The sequence below is a fragment of the Ictidomys tridecemlineatus genome, chromosome 2 (assembly GCF_052094955.1).
Source record: "Ictidomys tridecemlineatus isolate mIctTri1 chromosome 2, mIctTri1.hap1, whole genome shotgun sequence".
Lineage (NCBI taxonomy): Eukaryota > Metazoa > Chordata > Mammalia > Rodentia > Sciuridae > Ictidomys > Ictidomys tridecemlineatus.
In genome coordinates this window covers 195,872,866-195,890,231 of record NC_135478.1, presented here as the reverse complement: position 1 = coordinate 195,890,231, position 17,366 = coordinate 195,872,866, and positions in this window count along the sequence as shown.

Genomic DNA, 17,366 nt, shown 5'->3' with positions numbered 1-17,366 from the left:
ATCTGGACACCAGTATAGAGATTCCTCAAAAGCAAAAACCAGGGATGAATCCACCATATGACCCAGCTATTCCATTTCTTAGTATTTTCCCCAAAGCACTAAAATCAGCATACTGTAGTGATGCAGCCACCTCTATATTTATAGCAGCACAATTCACAAGAGCTAAGTTATGGAATCAACCTATGTACCTCTAAAAAGATGAATAGATTAAGAAATTGTGGTATATATACACAGTGGAGTTCTAATCAGACATAATGAAGAATAAAATTATGGCATTTGCTGGTAAATGAATGAAAGTGGAGAATATCAGGCTATGTGAAATAAGCCAGACTCAGAAATTCATAGGTCAAATATTTTCTCTCATACATGGAAGCTAGAATAAGATAAAGGAAAGAAGGATAAAAGGATAGGATATTGTAGAGACATAAGGTAGACCAGTAGTATAGAAGGAGACCGAGAGGCAGAGTGGAGGAGTGGGAAAGGGGAGGCAATATGAAATAGATTTTTAAAAAATCATATGTGCATATATAAATATATCACAGGGTTAACCTTTATGTATAAGTGGAAAGAACCAATTGAATATAAATTAATAGGTGAGTAAATAGAAGTCTAGAAGAGCAGAGGGACTAGGGGAGGGGAGGGACGATGGGAGGGAAAAACAGGGGGGCGGGGCATTTGTGAACTGTAATCGAATTCCATGCATGTATGGTTATGTTGGCATGAACCCAACTACTATGTATAATTATTAAACCCCAACAAAATAAAAGAATTACCTGCTAATCTCTATGAAACAATATTAAATACTCCCATGTGAGCAAACTAAAAAAAAAAAAATCAACTGTAGAATAACCAAAACAAAACAAAACCTCACAAAACCCCAAACAACCACCACCACCACAACAACAACAATAACAACAGGATAGAAATTAAAGTTCATCTCCTGGAGGGAAGAATTAAAGCCAGCACAGTAATCACAGTAATTAATACATGTTTTGGGGAGGTTTTTAAAGGCTATTCAACAGTCATGTTTCTCATTAAAGTTTCAGCATTCAAAAGTGGATCTTTTTTTTACAGCAATTATTATTCTAGTATTAAAATGATGATTTTCTATTTCACGCAGTCCTCCTTGGTGTCACTCACAGTGAGCAACCACACTATGATTTGTTTCCACTTCCTCCTTCCTCCTCCTCCCTCACTCTCTTTCTTTCCTTATTTTCTGATACCACAAGATGCTCCACGCTCATCCTGTATTTCTCCTGCCTGGCCCTGGATTCAGCCATTTCTCAAAGGAGCCATGGTTCCTTTTATTGTAGAATGGCATTTAGAAACCATGATCTCTGGGTGTAGTTAAGCAAATTCATTTTAAGAAAGGATATGCAGAAACTAGATTTGAAAACAAGCTTCAGTTAAAACTGTCTATAGCCACATATTCTCAGGAAATTCTTATGTATAGAACATTAGTTATTAAAAGGCTTAAATGAAATGTGTGTGGTACAATTTAAATACTTGAAAAATAAGTTCTATAAAATGCTTTTAAAAATGACTGTGTTTACCACCCCTAGTCTATGTGTGATAGCTACTATGTTTTATTTAAAATTAGTCGCATGACAGGTCGAAGTTGATGAGGAAAAATGATGCCTATTAGCAAAATGCTATGAATTTACCCCATTTCCTTTCTTCATAAGCTTCCTTAAAGCTAGCCAATCTCAAGTCGGCAGTTAATTAGGTTACATTTCATTTCTGGAATGCATGTTCTGTGCCCTTTCATGTCTGTTGCAATGGCTTCAGGTAGATATTAATATCTCTGCATTTTTGCTTGGTATTCTTATGTTTTCCCTTTTCTTCCACATATATTGCACTTGCAATTTCCTGCTTCATTGCTCCTCCCTATAAAACAAGCTATAAGGTTTCATAGTCTTACAGCAGAATTGAGTAAGAACACTTCCATTTCTCTTATTAAAAACCAGCCTTCTATTTCTTACCTGGTGTCTGCCTTAGCACTTTCACTCGAACTTTGAGGATATTTAAATGGTACCAAAGGAATCCAAGAAAACCACCCCATCAGCTAGTCTTCCTTGTAATCCTCTCAACTCCACACTGACAATATACATGCCCCTGCTCTACTCTGTGGGAAGTGTCTGAGATCAGTCTCAGAAATGGACACACATATAGTAACTAAGGATCTGGGCTGCACTTATGTTACTCAGTTTCATACTGTGGATTTGAAGGAACATTTTGGCCTTGAAGGTGGATACCATGGTCAATTTTAAGGCTTTTTTTTAGCATCTCTTATTGAAAGAAGACAGTAATTGAACATTTCAGAAAGAGATAAGATCATTCAATTTTTATTGAGCACAAACTAAAGAAGGAATGGCATTTGGTTTAATGTGTTCAGCAAGTGCATGGTTTGCCTACCACCACCAAATTTGCACATGTGCTTTGAAATTATTAAAATATTAGAGTAGTTTTTAACCTCTTTGAATATGATGGAAACTTTTAAAGCTCCCCTGAACTCTAAAATCCTTATAAGATTATATTTTTAGAATCTTCTGAGAAAATAATTATAAAAGACTTTATGAATTCAGCAATGCTTGAAATAAATTTTTATTTTCACAACAATATGTTCCTGTACTGGAAAATCGTGTTTAATCTCTATGGGACATGTAATACCCATTCGATTGACAAATAATTCTTGGTTAACATGCAGATTCTAGGACTCCTCACAGTAACTAAGGAGTCTGAGAACTAAGAGCACCATAGCCAGGTAACTATAGATACAAACAGTTGATTTATATAACTGGTCTTATCAGGAGCTCTTAATTAAGGGGTATAAACAAACAAAGATTAGGCCTTAGGAGAAGAAGCATATCCCCCCAAAGATTTATGAGTAAGAATAATACTTTACAATATCAACAGACCCGGATGCTTATTAAATTGTTGAATTGTAGCCCTTAACTCTTTTTTTTGAATCACTTAATACCTTGAGGTAGGGGTTTGAGTAAATTAAATTGTAGTTGGTTGGTCATGATAAGAACAAGGCTCAATTCTAATGACCATTTGTAGAGCAGAGATTGCTTTTAAACAATAATCTTAAAACATGGCAGTGGAATAACTATTCTACTAATATTGGGGAGAATTAAATTAGTACAACTCCCTATGATAGCAAATTTGGCACTGTGTATTGAAACCTTTAGTGTTGCCCAGTAATTCTATTTGTTGAAGATATAAAAAAATTTTCAGCAATTTTTCTGTTGGTAAAGAATGTGAAGTTATCTACATTTCTAACAATAGAGTCACAGTTAAGTGAATTATGGTCTACTGACTGCATGAAACATTAAACAGTCATTAGAAATTATATTTACAAAGACTTCATTAGATATAGAATGCACATGTTATTTAAGAAAAATAGTGTAGCAAGTTGGATATCTTATATAATAATAGAATTGAAAAAAATATATTTTTTCATATTTTTATAATATACATTAACATAGTTTATAATTAAAACTCACTATTTTTATTTATTTTGAACAATATATTACAATGTTGTTTCCCCTGTTTTATGTTATTGAAAACTGATATGTAAAATAGCAAGATTGTTGGTTTTCTAAACAGGCAGACTTGGTTCAAATTCCACTTCTAGGAAGCAGTTAACTGTGTGACTTTGAATAAGTTGTTTAAATGCCCTGTGCAGAGGTCTCCTTGACTATGTAATGGATTGTCAAAGACAAAGTACAATAACATATATGTAAAGAGCCAAACGTAAAACGTGGTTAAGCCAAACATATATGTTTAATAATTCAGAAACTTTTATGCATATTGGAGTTGAGCAATGGATAAATGGCTGGATGGAAAATGATGGGAGCCAGGTTTCCCCTTATTGGAGAATGAAGTTACAGAGAAGCAAGGGGGAAATAAAGAATGAACCATGTGATATTGGATGAGAAATGGAAACATCAGTATACAGCCACATTTAATTTAGATTAAGATGGATAAAAACCAAAATAAATTATAGATATTTATAATTCATATCCAGGGATAGGCATACAAGCATAATATTTTATAGCTCTATTTGCTGAGAGGATTTAGAAGCAGACATCCCAAGACATCTCCAAAATGGTGACCTGGGAGTAGAGACCAAAAGGAATTGAAGGAGTGATCCTACAGGCTATTTAGAAGTGCATTCTAGTGCCAGGTGCGTTCCTGTAATCCCAGCAACTTGGGAGACTGAGGTAGGAGGATGGCGAGTTCAAAGCTACCTCAGCATCGACACCCTAAATAAAATACAAAATAGGGCTAGGGATGTGGCTCATTGGTTGAGTGCCCCTGAGTTCAATCCCCAGTACCAAAATAAATAAATAAATAAATAAATTAAATAAACAAAAGCACATTCTAGCTAGAGGGAACTGCAAAGGCCCCAAGGCTCTGGTAGAGATTATCCTTGGAATTGAAGAATAGCAAGAAGTCAATGTAGGGGAAGAAGAGAAACTGAAGGATGGTAGAATGAAGGAGGTGACATCAAAGAGGCGAGGAGATGGTACCAGTGTTTCCTGGGGCCATTTTGCTTTTTTGAATTAAAAAAAATTAGCACATTATAGTCATATATAATAGTGGGGTTCATTTTGACATACTCATAAATGCATATAATGCTTTCAACTCTAGGTACATCAGGGCTGAAGAGTCAGGTGATAGGATTGTGCAGCATTGCTCTGGCTGCTGCTTGGAGACTGAAGAAGCATCAGAACAGGAGCAGGAATAGCAGTAAGTGGGCTATTGCAGAGATCCAGGAAGCAGATAATGGTGACTCAGACCAGAGTCACCTTTGCTTTGAGAAGCAAAGCAGGTCTGCAGCCCCAGATGGGTCTCACCCAGAGATGCTCTGACAAACACAGATTCTAGCCACAGAGCCTGATACTTCAGACTAGGGTAATGCAAGGCAGCACTCTCCTTCCAAAAATCTAGACTCCTCAAAGAGTCCCTGAGTCCTATCAGAAAAATTTGGACATCTCTGATAGATGAATCCACAATAATAATATTTTTGGAGGGGCTAGTTAAGTCCCACAAGCAGTGCTGCTTGACTTTTTTGTGGGGGTGGTGGTCAGAGTGGGAAATATGTTAAATGTCTCAAATATATGGTTGAAGCTACGGAGAACCTTTTCCAGAAATGGAAAAGGACCTATACACAAATTCACATTTTGCATACATTTTCAAGGTGTTTATAATCTTTGCCTCTAGAATTAAATTATTAAGAATTCACTCCTTTATTGGGTGTGGTGATACATGCCCATAATCCTGGCTACTCAGGAGGCTGAGGCAGAACAACTGAAAGTTCCAGTCCAGCCTGGGGAATTGAGCAGGACGGTGTCTCAATAAAAAATAAAAAAGGATAGGGGTGTAGCTGAGTGATAGGATATTCCTGGGTTCAATTCCCAGTACGGAAAAAAAGGTCCATTCCTTTGGTGTTATCTAACTTAGAGCATTGACCTTAGAGTTGAGAATTTGAAGCTCAACCAGAAGAGAAGATAATACTTCACTTAGTGAAGGGGAAGATATATCAGTTACCTGTCAACTTTGCTGCATTTAAACAACACTGAGCCAGTTGGCTATTGTGCCCAAATGTGGACTGATTCTTTGCATCTGTGTTAGTGAGAATAAATATTTATGTGTAATAGAGTTTAAAATTTGTACATTTTCAATATTCTAAATCCTTAATTTTTAAGATCATATACTATATAGTGACTTCTGATAAGCTTACTGATTATTTTTTCAACCCTAAAATAAAGAATCATTCCATGACTGGGGATGTAGCTCAGTTGGTCGAGTTTTTTGCATAAGGCCCTGGGTTCAACCCTCAGCACCACAAAAATAAATAAAGAATTATTCCAGCCTAAATGTATCTCCTACTGTATTGAACAAAATTATGTATTTAATAATATATATTTTTTTAAATGTACTAATGTTATAAAATATCATGTTTTCTTGCACAAAAGTAAATAACCAAATATCTTGTTTGAAATATTTATTTGAAGATCTAGTACAAGGTGACATAATAATTCTCCTTGTTACATTCCTGCTCCCATTCACAATTTATAAATGAAATTGAAGCAGTTTTACAGGGGACTTAGACTCTTCTCCATTCATTGTCTTGACTTAAAATGGGGAGTTGCAGCGAAGGTTATTTAGGCCTAAGTGATGAGCTTTCTCCTTCCTCCTTTGTTACCTGACTAGAGTTGCAGAGCTTGGTTGGCTTTTCCTTGAGAAGACTAAGCTACTTCATTGCTCTGGTGTATATCTGCATTGGAAAAATTCAGACTGCAATTCTTTGCCTTAGACTATGGTCTTTTATCAGACTCAGTCCTAACATTTCTTATCTATTGGTGAAGCAGTTTTTCTGGTTGTTGCATTACTTTGATAAAGAGATTTGAAAAAGAGAACAAGAATAACTAAACTTTTCTTGCAGACACATCTCATTGTCATGAGTGCTTGAGAGCAGGTGGGTGTACATAGGGTGGTGGTATGCTGGGTGGGACATACCTATCATTTTTGACAGTTGGAATGCATCATTTTTTAACAATAACTTTCCTCCATATGACAACATTACTTTTAGTGGTTATCATCAAGTAAAATTAAGAGGTCTACAGCTTTTATCCATAGGAATTTTGCCTAAATCTTTAGCCCTAAGTGGTTTCATGCCTAGTCATTGGTTTTGAATGATTTCTAATGGCCTGATGTTGATTGTACTATAACAAAATTCTGCCTGAAGGATCCGTCACATCAACCTCAAGTGAATATTTCCTGTGATGTACTAAACACTAAAAATAATAGAGCTAGGATTTTATTAAGCTTATAGAATATATGAACAGTTTTGTACTTACTTGCTACTGAATATTGTTTAATAATTGTCTAAGCAAATGGCATAATTTTATCTAAGATGCACTTTCATTTCAATTTGGTACTGATGTCATGGGAGAGTAGCTTTAATCCACCTTAACCTTCCTTTGAGACCATTATTTAAAACAACAAAATTTGACAATTTACTCAATCAATTTTGTCAGGTCATAAAATGGGGTACTCAACAATCACTGTTATTTCCATGTTTCTTGTGAATTCAGCTCTTATGTGTGTAGACTGTCTACTATGGCATACCCAAATAAGAAGTGACTTGTCTTGTATCAAAAAATGATCCAACTTGATAGTTGCACCCATTTGTCAGGAAACAGTGTTTTTACCCATTGGAAGGAATCCAAGTATGCAAAAAGACTTCTATTTAACAAAAATGACAAGAATCCTTCAGCAATTCAAAAGCATTACAATGGAAGAATAAAAAATATTTCGAGTATAAGATATCTAAATCAAGTTTCAATGTCTTCCTGTTTCTTTTCATCTACGAAAAATGACTATTTGTAAGAAATTGTTAATTTGGTTTAATAGGTGAGATGGGCTACAGCAGTATGTGAAAAACACTAGGTGGCGCTAGAGGACTGCAATAATTGACCACAATTAGAGCTTTTTACAAATCACATCATTGTCAGAATCAAGAAGAGTGTGAAATTTTACATTAAAAATGATGCATATGATCAAATTTCTTTTTCTTCTGACTATGGCTTTGCTCATTAAAAATCCAAGTGCAGTTTTGTCATGAGTGAAACAGTTTATGTGATACTAACTAGGCAATAACTTTTCAAAAATAAATTATGCAAGGGAAACAGCATTCCTTTGTTTGGATTTTCCCATTTTCAAATTTTGTTGATCTTCAAAGTCATATTCTTAATTTGGTTAACAGTCATCAACTCACTGTAAACCATCCACAGGAAAATATGTTTGCTAGTCACTCCTCCAGTGACTGACAATTTCCTTATTTTGTGCATTTTTTTTTTAAGGGTCACTATAAATCTTGGTGCATAGCAGAGTATATGGATGAAAGGTGAAGGCTGTTCCTTCATCCTCCATTTGCTCACGTTGTAAAAAAGAATGAAAAATGTCTGCTGCTTAAGCTGATCTTCTTCATGCCTCATCTTTACTGCTCAGCAGGAAAATTCATCTAATAATCATTTCATCATTTCATTGAGGCTATTTTTGCCCATTTTTATCGAAAGGTGTCCACTTATGGAATATAATTGAAATTTGGCAAAAGAGAAGATAGTATACAGGGTTAATTATCATTACATGGTCTATACTTTTAAAAAACATGATAAAAGAAAGCATGTAACTAATTGTTCAGTTTTTGTCAAATTCCTATGCAATATCTGGAAAGGTCTGTCTCATTAATTCTGAAAGCTAAGACACAGGTAGCAATAGTAAATCTGAGATTTATAATATAAAAATACATAATCTAAAGATATAATACTATCACAGTACCTTAATTAATAGAAAGATCATCCTCTTAAAATTAACTTGAGTCTAATATAGTTTGTTATTTTTAATTTTAAAAGCTAAATTCCAAACCCTCTATATTATAGATTCATAATTCACCATGAAAATAACCTAAAAGCACTTAGTGTTATAAACAATAAGAAACATAACTATCAATATACAATCAAATTTAAGTTAAATTATTCCAATTTTACTCTCCTTTTTCAAAGTTGATTTAAAAATTAAGAATAGCATCTTAGTTTAATATACAATTCCTCTGAAGATTTCAGTGTAACAGGATTTGGGACAGGAAATTTTAGGGTATAAGGTATAAGCTGAGGGTACCCTGGCTGGGTACTTGAGATGCTGAATAAAATCAATGGCTACCTTAAATGTTGGTCCCTCTAATCAGAGAATATATTTTCTTTATAGCATCTATGTTACTGTATAACTTTTCTTTCTTTGTTTTCTTAGAGTCTGTGGCCAAAAATAAAGCAAGTAAGATTGTCAGACTTTGGTTGTTAACCTTGAAGGATTCAATCATTTTGGGAGGTGCCTGTGAGTAAATTATTCATGCAGATCTCTAATGGTGCCCCAATGACCTAAGAGGGTTAAGAAAGCTTTCAAAATTCACAAGAGTTTCCATACTGAGGAAGTAAGTAGAACATTTAAAAAAATATATCTGAAGTGTGGAGTTCAAACAGGCTCAAGAAAGCACTTACTTGGTAAACCATTCTTTGATTTGTGCTCTTAAGATCAGAAATCTGAGAGCAAGAACATGTGGCAGAAAGAAGCCCACTTGGAAAAGGAAATGTACTCCAGAGAACATTTCTAGCCTGTACACCAAAATGAGTACTTTGATACGTTTCCCGGATATAAAGACTCAAAAGGAAAGAGAGTTGTTTAAAATAAATTTGCACTTTATTGTATTGGGATTTCGTTAAGTAACACAATCAAACCCATTGTGAGACTAGACGTTTAGTTGTTATTAAAAAGGAAAAGAATGGAATTGTAGGACTGCCACTGAAAAATAGAGCACAATCTCTTCAATTCTAAAGGAAAGAAGCTGGGAAAACAATTTTGAATGCTAGGTTTTAAGTGGCTTCATATCTGTATATAGGAAACAACCATGGTATGCAGAGAAAAAAAGAGCTGGATTCTAGAGTCAGAAATTAGGGTTCTGTTGTCCTGGCATGAAATTTGGGCAGTTCAACCTCTTTAAGACTATTTCTTCACCTGAAAGATGTATGCCACCCACATCTGTGCTTCCCATGTGGACTACATAGGACAACACCTGGTATCACTGTGAGATAACTGTAGAATCTAAGAACCTTTACAGCCGCCCACTCAACCATCATTCATTATTCATGTGCTTGTTCCAATATGTGTGATCAAATGTTTATATGCATGGTAATATTTGTTTCTCATTTGGTTTTTGTTGTTTAATTCTTCAATTTTATTCATCAAAATTACTTGATTTTTATTGATCCCGAAAATGCTAGGTGACAGAATAAACAGAGCCCAAAATAGATTATGAGTCTAAGATTTTTTAAAAGTAAAATATATACAAAAGTAAAATTATTGATTGGCATAGACAGCACAAGAAATATCTCAAAATGTTGACACTCAGATAAGGACTAAACTCTGGGGAAACTATAAATTAAAGCAAAAATCATCAAAAATGTGATTAGTTAGTTTCTGAGAGATGTCCTTCCATCGAAGGAGGAATTTCCAGACAAAGGTAATTAAAATGCATATTCTTTTTAGAAAATGGTAAATAAACTATCTGAACTAAAGCAGAGGGCTATATAAGAAAATTCTGAAAGACAAAGTTTGAACAGGATCATTTCATGAAGATCTTTAAAGGTCAAATCTAGGAGCAAGAATTTAATCTACAAGCTGTTTAAAACAGGAAGAAGAATTAGGAGAAGGTCATTAGAGAAAATTAATTTAATTTTTCCTTTTAAAATTTTTTCACAGTGCTGAAGATTGAACCCAGGGCCTCAATTATGTTAAGCAAGTACTTTACCATTGAGCTACACCAGCCCTCATCATGCATTTTGAATACTCTTTATGGGCACAGAATTGTACAAAGCACTAAGGACATTGCTATAGATGTGAAAGGAGATATTGATTCTATCCACCAAGAACTTCCAAATTAATTGGAAACAAGATAACAATATAATGAGGAGTTAAGCAATCACTGAGGGCAAAATAAATAAAATGCCTTAATAAGCAGACTTGTCCTAAATGGTACAGAGACTTAGGGTGAAGAAAATGAAAAGGAATAAAATTTGCATCTTCAAAGAGTGGTCCATATTTACTGTTCACCCACCCCCTCATTATATTTTCCCCTTGAATCCACTTGATTTTCCTTCTCCCTCCACTCACTGAAATTGCTCTGGTCAAGGTTACCAAAGAGTTAAGTCATCAAGTTCATTGGTCATTTTCCATCTTATTTGACTTACTGAAGCATTTGGTTTAATTGCTTCCTCCTCTTCCTTAGCTTCCTCCTAATCTCTGTGTGCTCATTCTTACTCCCTTGTCCCCCAACTTTCCTGGACCTCTTACCATTGCTATGCTCTATCCTTCTTTATCTGCACTGATTCCCATTATCGTCTCATGTCTTTAAATACCAACTCTATGCTGATAATATCCTAATTTATATTTCCATTCTAGACATTTCTCCTCAATTCCTGACTTCTAATATTCAATGCCTCCATGTGGATGTTGACTTTCATCTCAAACCTAACATATCCCAAAATGAGCTGGTGACGCCCCATCTTCCTCTGTGACCTTCTTCTTTCACAGTCTACTTCATATTAATGATGACGCCATCCTTTCAAGTACTCAGGGCAAAAACCTTGTAGATAAGTGTCTCTTTCATTCAACTTTCAATCCCTCAGTAAATATGTCTTTTCTCCCTTCTTACCCAGAGTTTCTTCACTTCTCACTCCACCCATACCATCTATGCCACTAAGTCATCATTATCTGTGTTGGGATTATTGCCATAACCTCTTGACTCGACTTCCTGCTGTGGCTCTTGCCTTCCTCCAGGAAGTTCTTAACACACTGCAGTAATAATTGTGCTAACATGTGAGTCCTGTAGACTTATTAAGCCACGTCCTTCCAATGTCCTTCAGATGCTCTTCAGTAGTTTGCCTCTGTCTTCATCTCTGTCAGCTCTTCCTGGCTCACTCTTCCTCAGACAAGTAGACATTAGGCTATTCCTCTAACAACACAAAATCTACTACTGTCTCAGCTTATTTTTTTCTGCTTGCTCTTCTCTCTAACTGAAAAGTTTTTATTCAAAATGTCTACATGGTTTAGTACCTCACCTCCTTCCAGCTTTACTCAGTTTTCACCTTCCCAATGAAGCCATCTCCAAACACTCCATTTAAAATTATTCTTCATTTTCTCCTGCAATTTTCTCTCTTTCCTTCTTTCTTTCCTCTGTAGAACTTATCACCAACTAACTTAATTCATATTTTAACATACTTTGTTTATTGTCAGTCTCTCTGCACTAGAACATAACTCCTTAAGAACAAGGATTTGTGTTTATACCTGCATTTAGAGTGCCCAGAACCATCACTTTTTCGATGAATTTCTATTGAGTGGGTGGATGGATAGATGGAGGAAGCTTCTGAGAGGCAGGCCTTGATCTGTACGAAGGGCAGTGGTTGGATTTGGAAAAGTGTTAAAAAAGAGGAAGTGGTTTGAGAAGGACATTCCAATTAGAGGGAGCTGAATTATAAATAATTTAAGTCAAGCCTGAAAGGATTGGAGGGCAATAGGGCAATAGGCTAAAGCAAATTGTGAGAACTATCTTATTAAATCTGTTTTTAAAAAAAAGTATTTTAGAGTGGAAGGTGTAGCTAAGTAGGAGACCATTTGTCTAGCATGAGTGAGGCTCTGGGTTCAATCTCCAGCACCACAAAAAATATATATATTTTATTTTTAATTGACAAATTATTATATGTGTATATTTATAGGGCACAATGTGAAGTTATGATGTATGTATGCATTGTTCAATGATTAAACCCAGCTAATTAACATGTCTTTGTTATTCAGTCTCAATGCCTGGGTACATGCCTAAATCTGACAGACCTTAATTGCTGCTACAAGAGATTCAAATGCCATCTTGTGAGGTAAAGTTTAAAATTTTCAATCTACTATCTTCAAGGGTAGGGTTTCTCAAAGTTTATTCTAACAACTTTATTAGGGTCATCTGAATACTTGTCAAAATGTATTATTTTAAGGACCAATAAATCTTAATCAAAAATGGGACCTGGTAATGTATATTTTAATAAATCCTCCAGGTGAATGGAAATTAAGCAAACTAAAGCTTGGGAACTATTGTCTTGGGGTATCCTAGATAGTTACTAACTTCAGGATTTCCTGGGGATGGGAGAGAGGCAAGGAGAGGGTGGAAAAGGCCATAGGTGTGGCTCTAAGCCTTTTATCTGAATCAACCAGAGAGTTGTCTTCCCTCCATGTTTCTGATAAGGTTCTCTTGAAGAATTGATTAGAAAAAGTTGATAAATACCTGAAAATAACCTTGCTCTAGATATGGAAAAATGAAAGAATTTCTCTTGTCCTCCTCCTCCTCCTCCTCCTCCTCCTCCTTCTTTTGTATGTGTACCAGAGGGTTAAAGGGCAAGGAGACTATACTGCTAAGTGAAATAAACCTGTCCCAAAAAATCGAAGGTTGAATGTGTTCTTTTCTATGTGGCAGCTAATCCAAAGTCGGGGGAGGGGTGTTTAAAAAAAAGAATAGAATAAATATCAGTGGGGTAGATAAAGGGAAATGAAGGGAAAGGAGGCGGGATGGAATGGGAAAAGACAGTGGAATGGATCTGGCCTAGCTTTCCTGTGTTTATATATGAATACGCCACAGTGAATCACACCATCATGTGCATCTACAAACATTAATTTAAAAAAAAAAAACTTTAAGTAAATAGCAGAATGATCAGAAGAATAGAGGGAAGGGAACAAGGGGAGGGAGGGGAGATGGGGAAGTACTGGGGACTGAATGAGAACAAATTATATTCCATGCTTTAATAATGGTACCAAAGTGGGCCCTAATGTTATGTATAACTAAAATAACCAATAAAAATAAATAATCTGATGATAGGATAAAGAATTGGTCCCCCATATCAAGCAAACGTTTATTAAGCATATACTATGCCCTAGGTATCATACTAAGTGCTGGAGTACAAAAAAACAAAACAAAACAAAATAAAACAAAACAAACAAACACATAGTCCCTAGCATTCTGGTGCTCAGGTTAGTGAGATTAGTGGGAATTGGGAAGCTACTTAGAAGAGGACCACCCGGATGCTATAGGCTGAAGATCTCAGCTCTTGCGTCCACCTTTACACAGGAAGGAGGCCTTGCCAGGAGGAAGTGACTGACTGGTCTTTAAGATATACACACACACAAAAAAAATAAGTGCTAATTCTGAGGTGTAAAGGCTGTGCACAGAAAATATTTGCCACTAATGAAGTTAAGGGAGCTGTGAATGGGTACACACATATGTGGTCAGAGGGTGGCTTTGGGGTACTGTTGAGTTCATTCTTGAACATTGTGTATCACATGATAGAGGGCATTGAGGAAGATGTTCTCTGGTAGAGGTATAAGCCTATAGTTTGATCAAAGAGGAGAGTTAAAAAGAAGAAAGTTGTAGGCTTCAAGGGTTAGTAAGAAAAGTCAGCATGGGAGGCAATTAGGAATTGTCAGAGACATAAGAAAGAAACTTGGGAAAGATGGTCTGTGGAGTTAGCTGTGGATGCCACATATTATAGAGTAAAGTGGAAAAAGGCCACTGAATTCAGTTAAATGTATAGGTGGCTTTACAACCTTTCACTGGTATGATGGAAATATGATACAGGGTATTGTTAAGGAGACCATGGAGAATAGGAAGCTGGAGTCACTGGTATGGATCATGTCAGGAGTTTCATGGCAATAGGAAAAAGGTCCTTTGTTGACCAAAGGCTCCACAGTTTCCCTTTCTACCAAAAAAAAAGTTCATTTCAAAAACCCTGAGTTAGAAAGCCTACTGCTCAGTGTTTCTGTGGTCTAGTTCCTGAGTCCAGGGTTTGTGGTATTTATGGAATGATGTGCATAGTTCTAACTTCCTCCTTCTATCCCCTTTCTTTCTTTCACCTGGTCCTAATGGCAGAGGGAAGAGCAAGGTATTAGCATGATAAACCTTTGAGTATGATACAGTGCTAAAGTAACAGAAATGTGAGATAGAAAGGGAGATGCTACTGTGTAAGGTAAAGCTAGATGTTAGGGACAAGTGGGGCTTTTTGGTGCCACCATTCACTCAACCTGGCCACCGTTCACTCAACCTGGACATGAGGGTGGTTAATGGATCAGACACCTAATAACACATTGCAGCTCAATTTCCCAATCTGTTTCTGATTCTGACAAGAAATTCTGAGGTTGTATGAGGCAAGGGAGCTTGTGCCTCTGGCCTAAAATAAAGCAGAGAGAGGTCAGTTCATAAGAGGTGTTCTGAGCTGAACTAAGGAGTTTGACTTGATTCTGTAAACAATTGGAAGTTTGTGAAGAAATTTAAATGAGTGTGTGATATGGACACATTTTAGTTTTAGCAAATGACAATGAGAAGAGCATTTTTATGGAGATGGGAGCTGAAGATTGGGAAGACCAATGAGAATTCTATTGCCATTGACCAGATGACTGGTGATATGAACCTGAGTCAGTAGCAGCATCAGGAACAGAGAAGAGAGAAGACATGTGAGAGATAATTAGGTCTCAACTTGAGAGGTGTTGGAAAATTTATGTTTGACATGTTGGACAGAAACAAAGGAAAAAGAATAAAGGAATCTGATTCTTAGTTTTCTAGGGTGGTAGTGGTGTCACTAGTTAGTCCTTTGGGGCTGTTATAATGCTTGAAAACAAATAGCCTCAAAATCTTGACAATTAAACAATAAATATTTACTTCTTGTTTTTGAGTCTGCAGGCTGGCAGGTCAACTTGGTGACTGTGCTCCAGATAGTGGGTCAGGTTCTGGTCCCTTTCATGTATTTTCCATTTTGGGTCCTATGATGCAGTTCACAGATTCTTTCTGGGGTGTGCTGGTCTCCTGTTGGCCAGAGGAGCAAATGGTGACATGCTATGTCTCCTGAAGGCTCTGGTCTGAGTTGAAAGGAATGAAAAAGTAAGAAAAGGACAGGGAGGGGAAGAAAAGAAAGGAGAGAGAGAGAGAGAGAGAGAGAGAGAGAGAGAGAGAGAGAGAGAGAGAGAGAAGAGAAGAGAAGAGAAGAGAAGAGAAAGACATGTGAGGAAGTGTATTTCTTCATTTCACCATGAGGTCTCTTGGGTTATCATGGGCTTGGTCCCATAATAGAGAATAGCAGAGGCTCTCATACCAACAAATAGGATATATGTGAGATGTGTTCAATTCTAGGCATCTTTGTGAACATGCAGGCGATTTAATATTTGGGTCAAGGAAAATATTGGAACTGGACTTGTGAACTTAGTTGTCATTGGATATTAATAATCAATAAAACCATGGAACAAGACAGGATTGCCTAGTCAGAGTAGAGAGAAATAGGGAGCTGTTATTGGCTCTGAGGATTCACCACGTTTAATGCTACTGAAGAGGAGTGCACGGACAACCTAGAAAGAGTGGTTAGAAGGTTAATTGATAATATGGTGGCACTGAAAGGGCAGTGACAAGAGGGAGGGACTGCACATCAGTGGTCTAGTGATTCTCAGAGATGTTTCAAGTCAGCCTCATTGGAAAACCAAGATGAAGAAAAGCTTGTCTAACCTATGAAGTTTTCTTTGAAAACTAAACTGTTGATTGAAGCTCATGGACTCATCAGTGGAATAATACAAATAAAACTTGGGTATGGTACCTGGTGTGTGCCTGCTTCTTGATAAATGGTAATTGTTACTCTATTGAAAACTGTGGAGCTTTGAGACAATATGATTCATTTATTATAAAATTTGATGTTAGACCATTCGACCATTTTGTTTTGAATTTTATCAAAAGCATTTTATTACTGGAACTAGAGGAAGCAGAAAAATGTGATATGTGAATTTTATGGCATTACCCTTGAAATTAATTATGGTAAAATTCCAGTTGTTTTCATTAATTTGATGTCAAAAAGGGAGATTGAGAGGACAACTGTATCTGTGTGACATCTCTTATTCAAAAGATGCTTAATCTAAAACATTCTTGTCTCTACATTTGACTTGAAGTAGCCCTTTGTTTCCTGTCTCATTCCTTTGTTCTCATTCTAGACTCTGTATTAATATTGGCAAATCAAGATAAAAACTGGACAAACATGTGTTTCAAAATACTCAGATATGTTAGTTGAGGAAGATGAAATATGAATTTGCAGGCCTGCTTTTTTTAGAGCTGGTAGCCTTTGTTTTCACAATTTCTTCTATCTCTGTGTAGTTGAGAATCCCAGAATTCCTTCTGGTTGAAATCAAATACTGAATTTTGCTTTGTTCACAGAACATTGGTTATCAAGTTCTTTACTTTTAATGATTCTGCTTTAGGGAACTGTCAATTAATCTCTGGAGGGACCACCATGAAGAATTTCTGTAATTAGATTATAATGCAAAGGTTTGCTTAGTCACAATATTTTAAAATTTTTAATTATGATTTCTGGGCTATGACCCCAATCTTCCCATCTTTTACATTCAACTGCCTTTTTAATGCTGGCTTTCTTTAATTTCTTTTATTGGGTTCATTCTCTTTTTAAAGTTTGTGAGCATAATTAAAACTACCCTACCTTTGAGAAGCCTCTATCCTTACCTAGCAGAATAAATGAAATATGGATACAATGACTGAGCATATAAATTATTTCTAAAAAAAGAAAATGCCTTTTACATAAAGCTTTTTGATTCCCTTTAATTTTTTTTTTCATTCCAGAGCTTGATGGCTATTTTTTTTCTCTGTAGTCCAGTGATCTTGTTATTAAAGCATTCTAGTAATGGTAATTTAGCACACATGCCTCATAATTATTAACCAA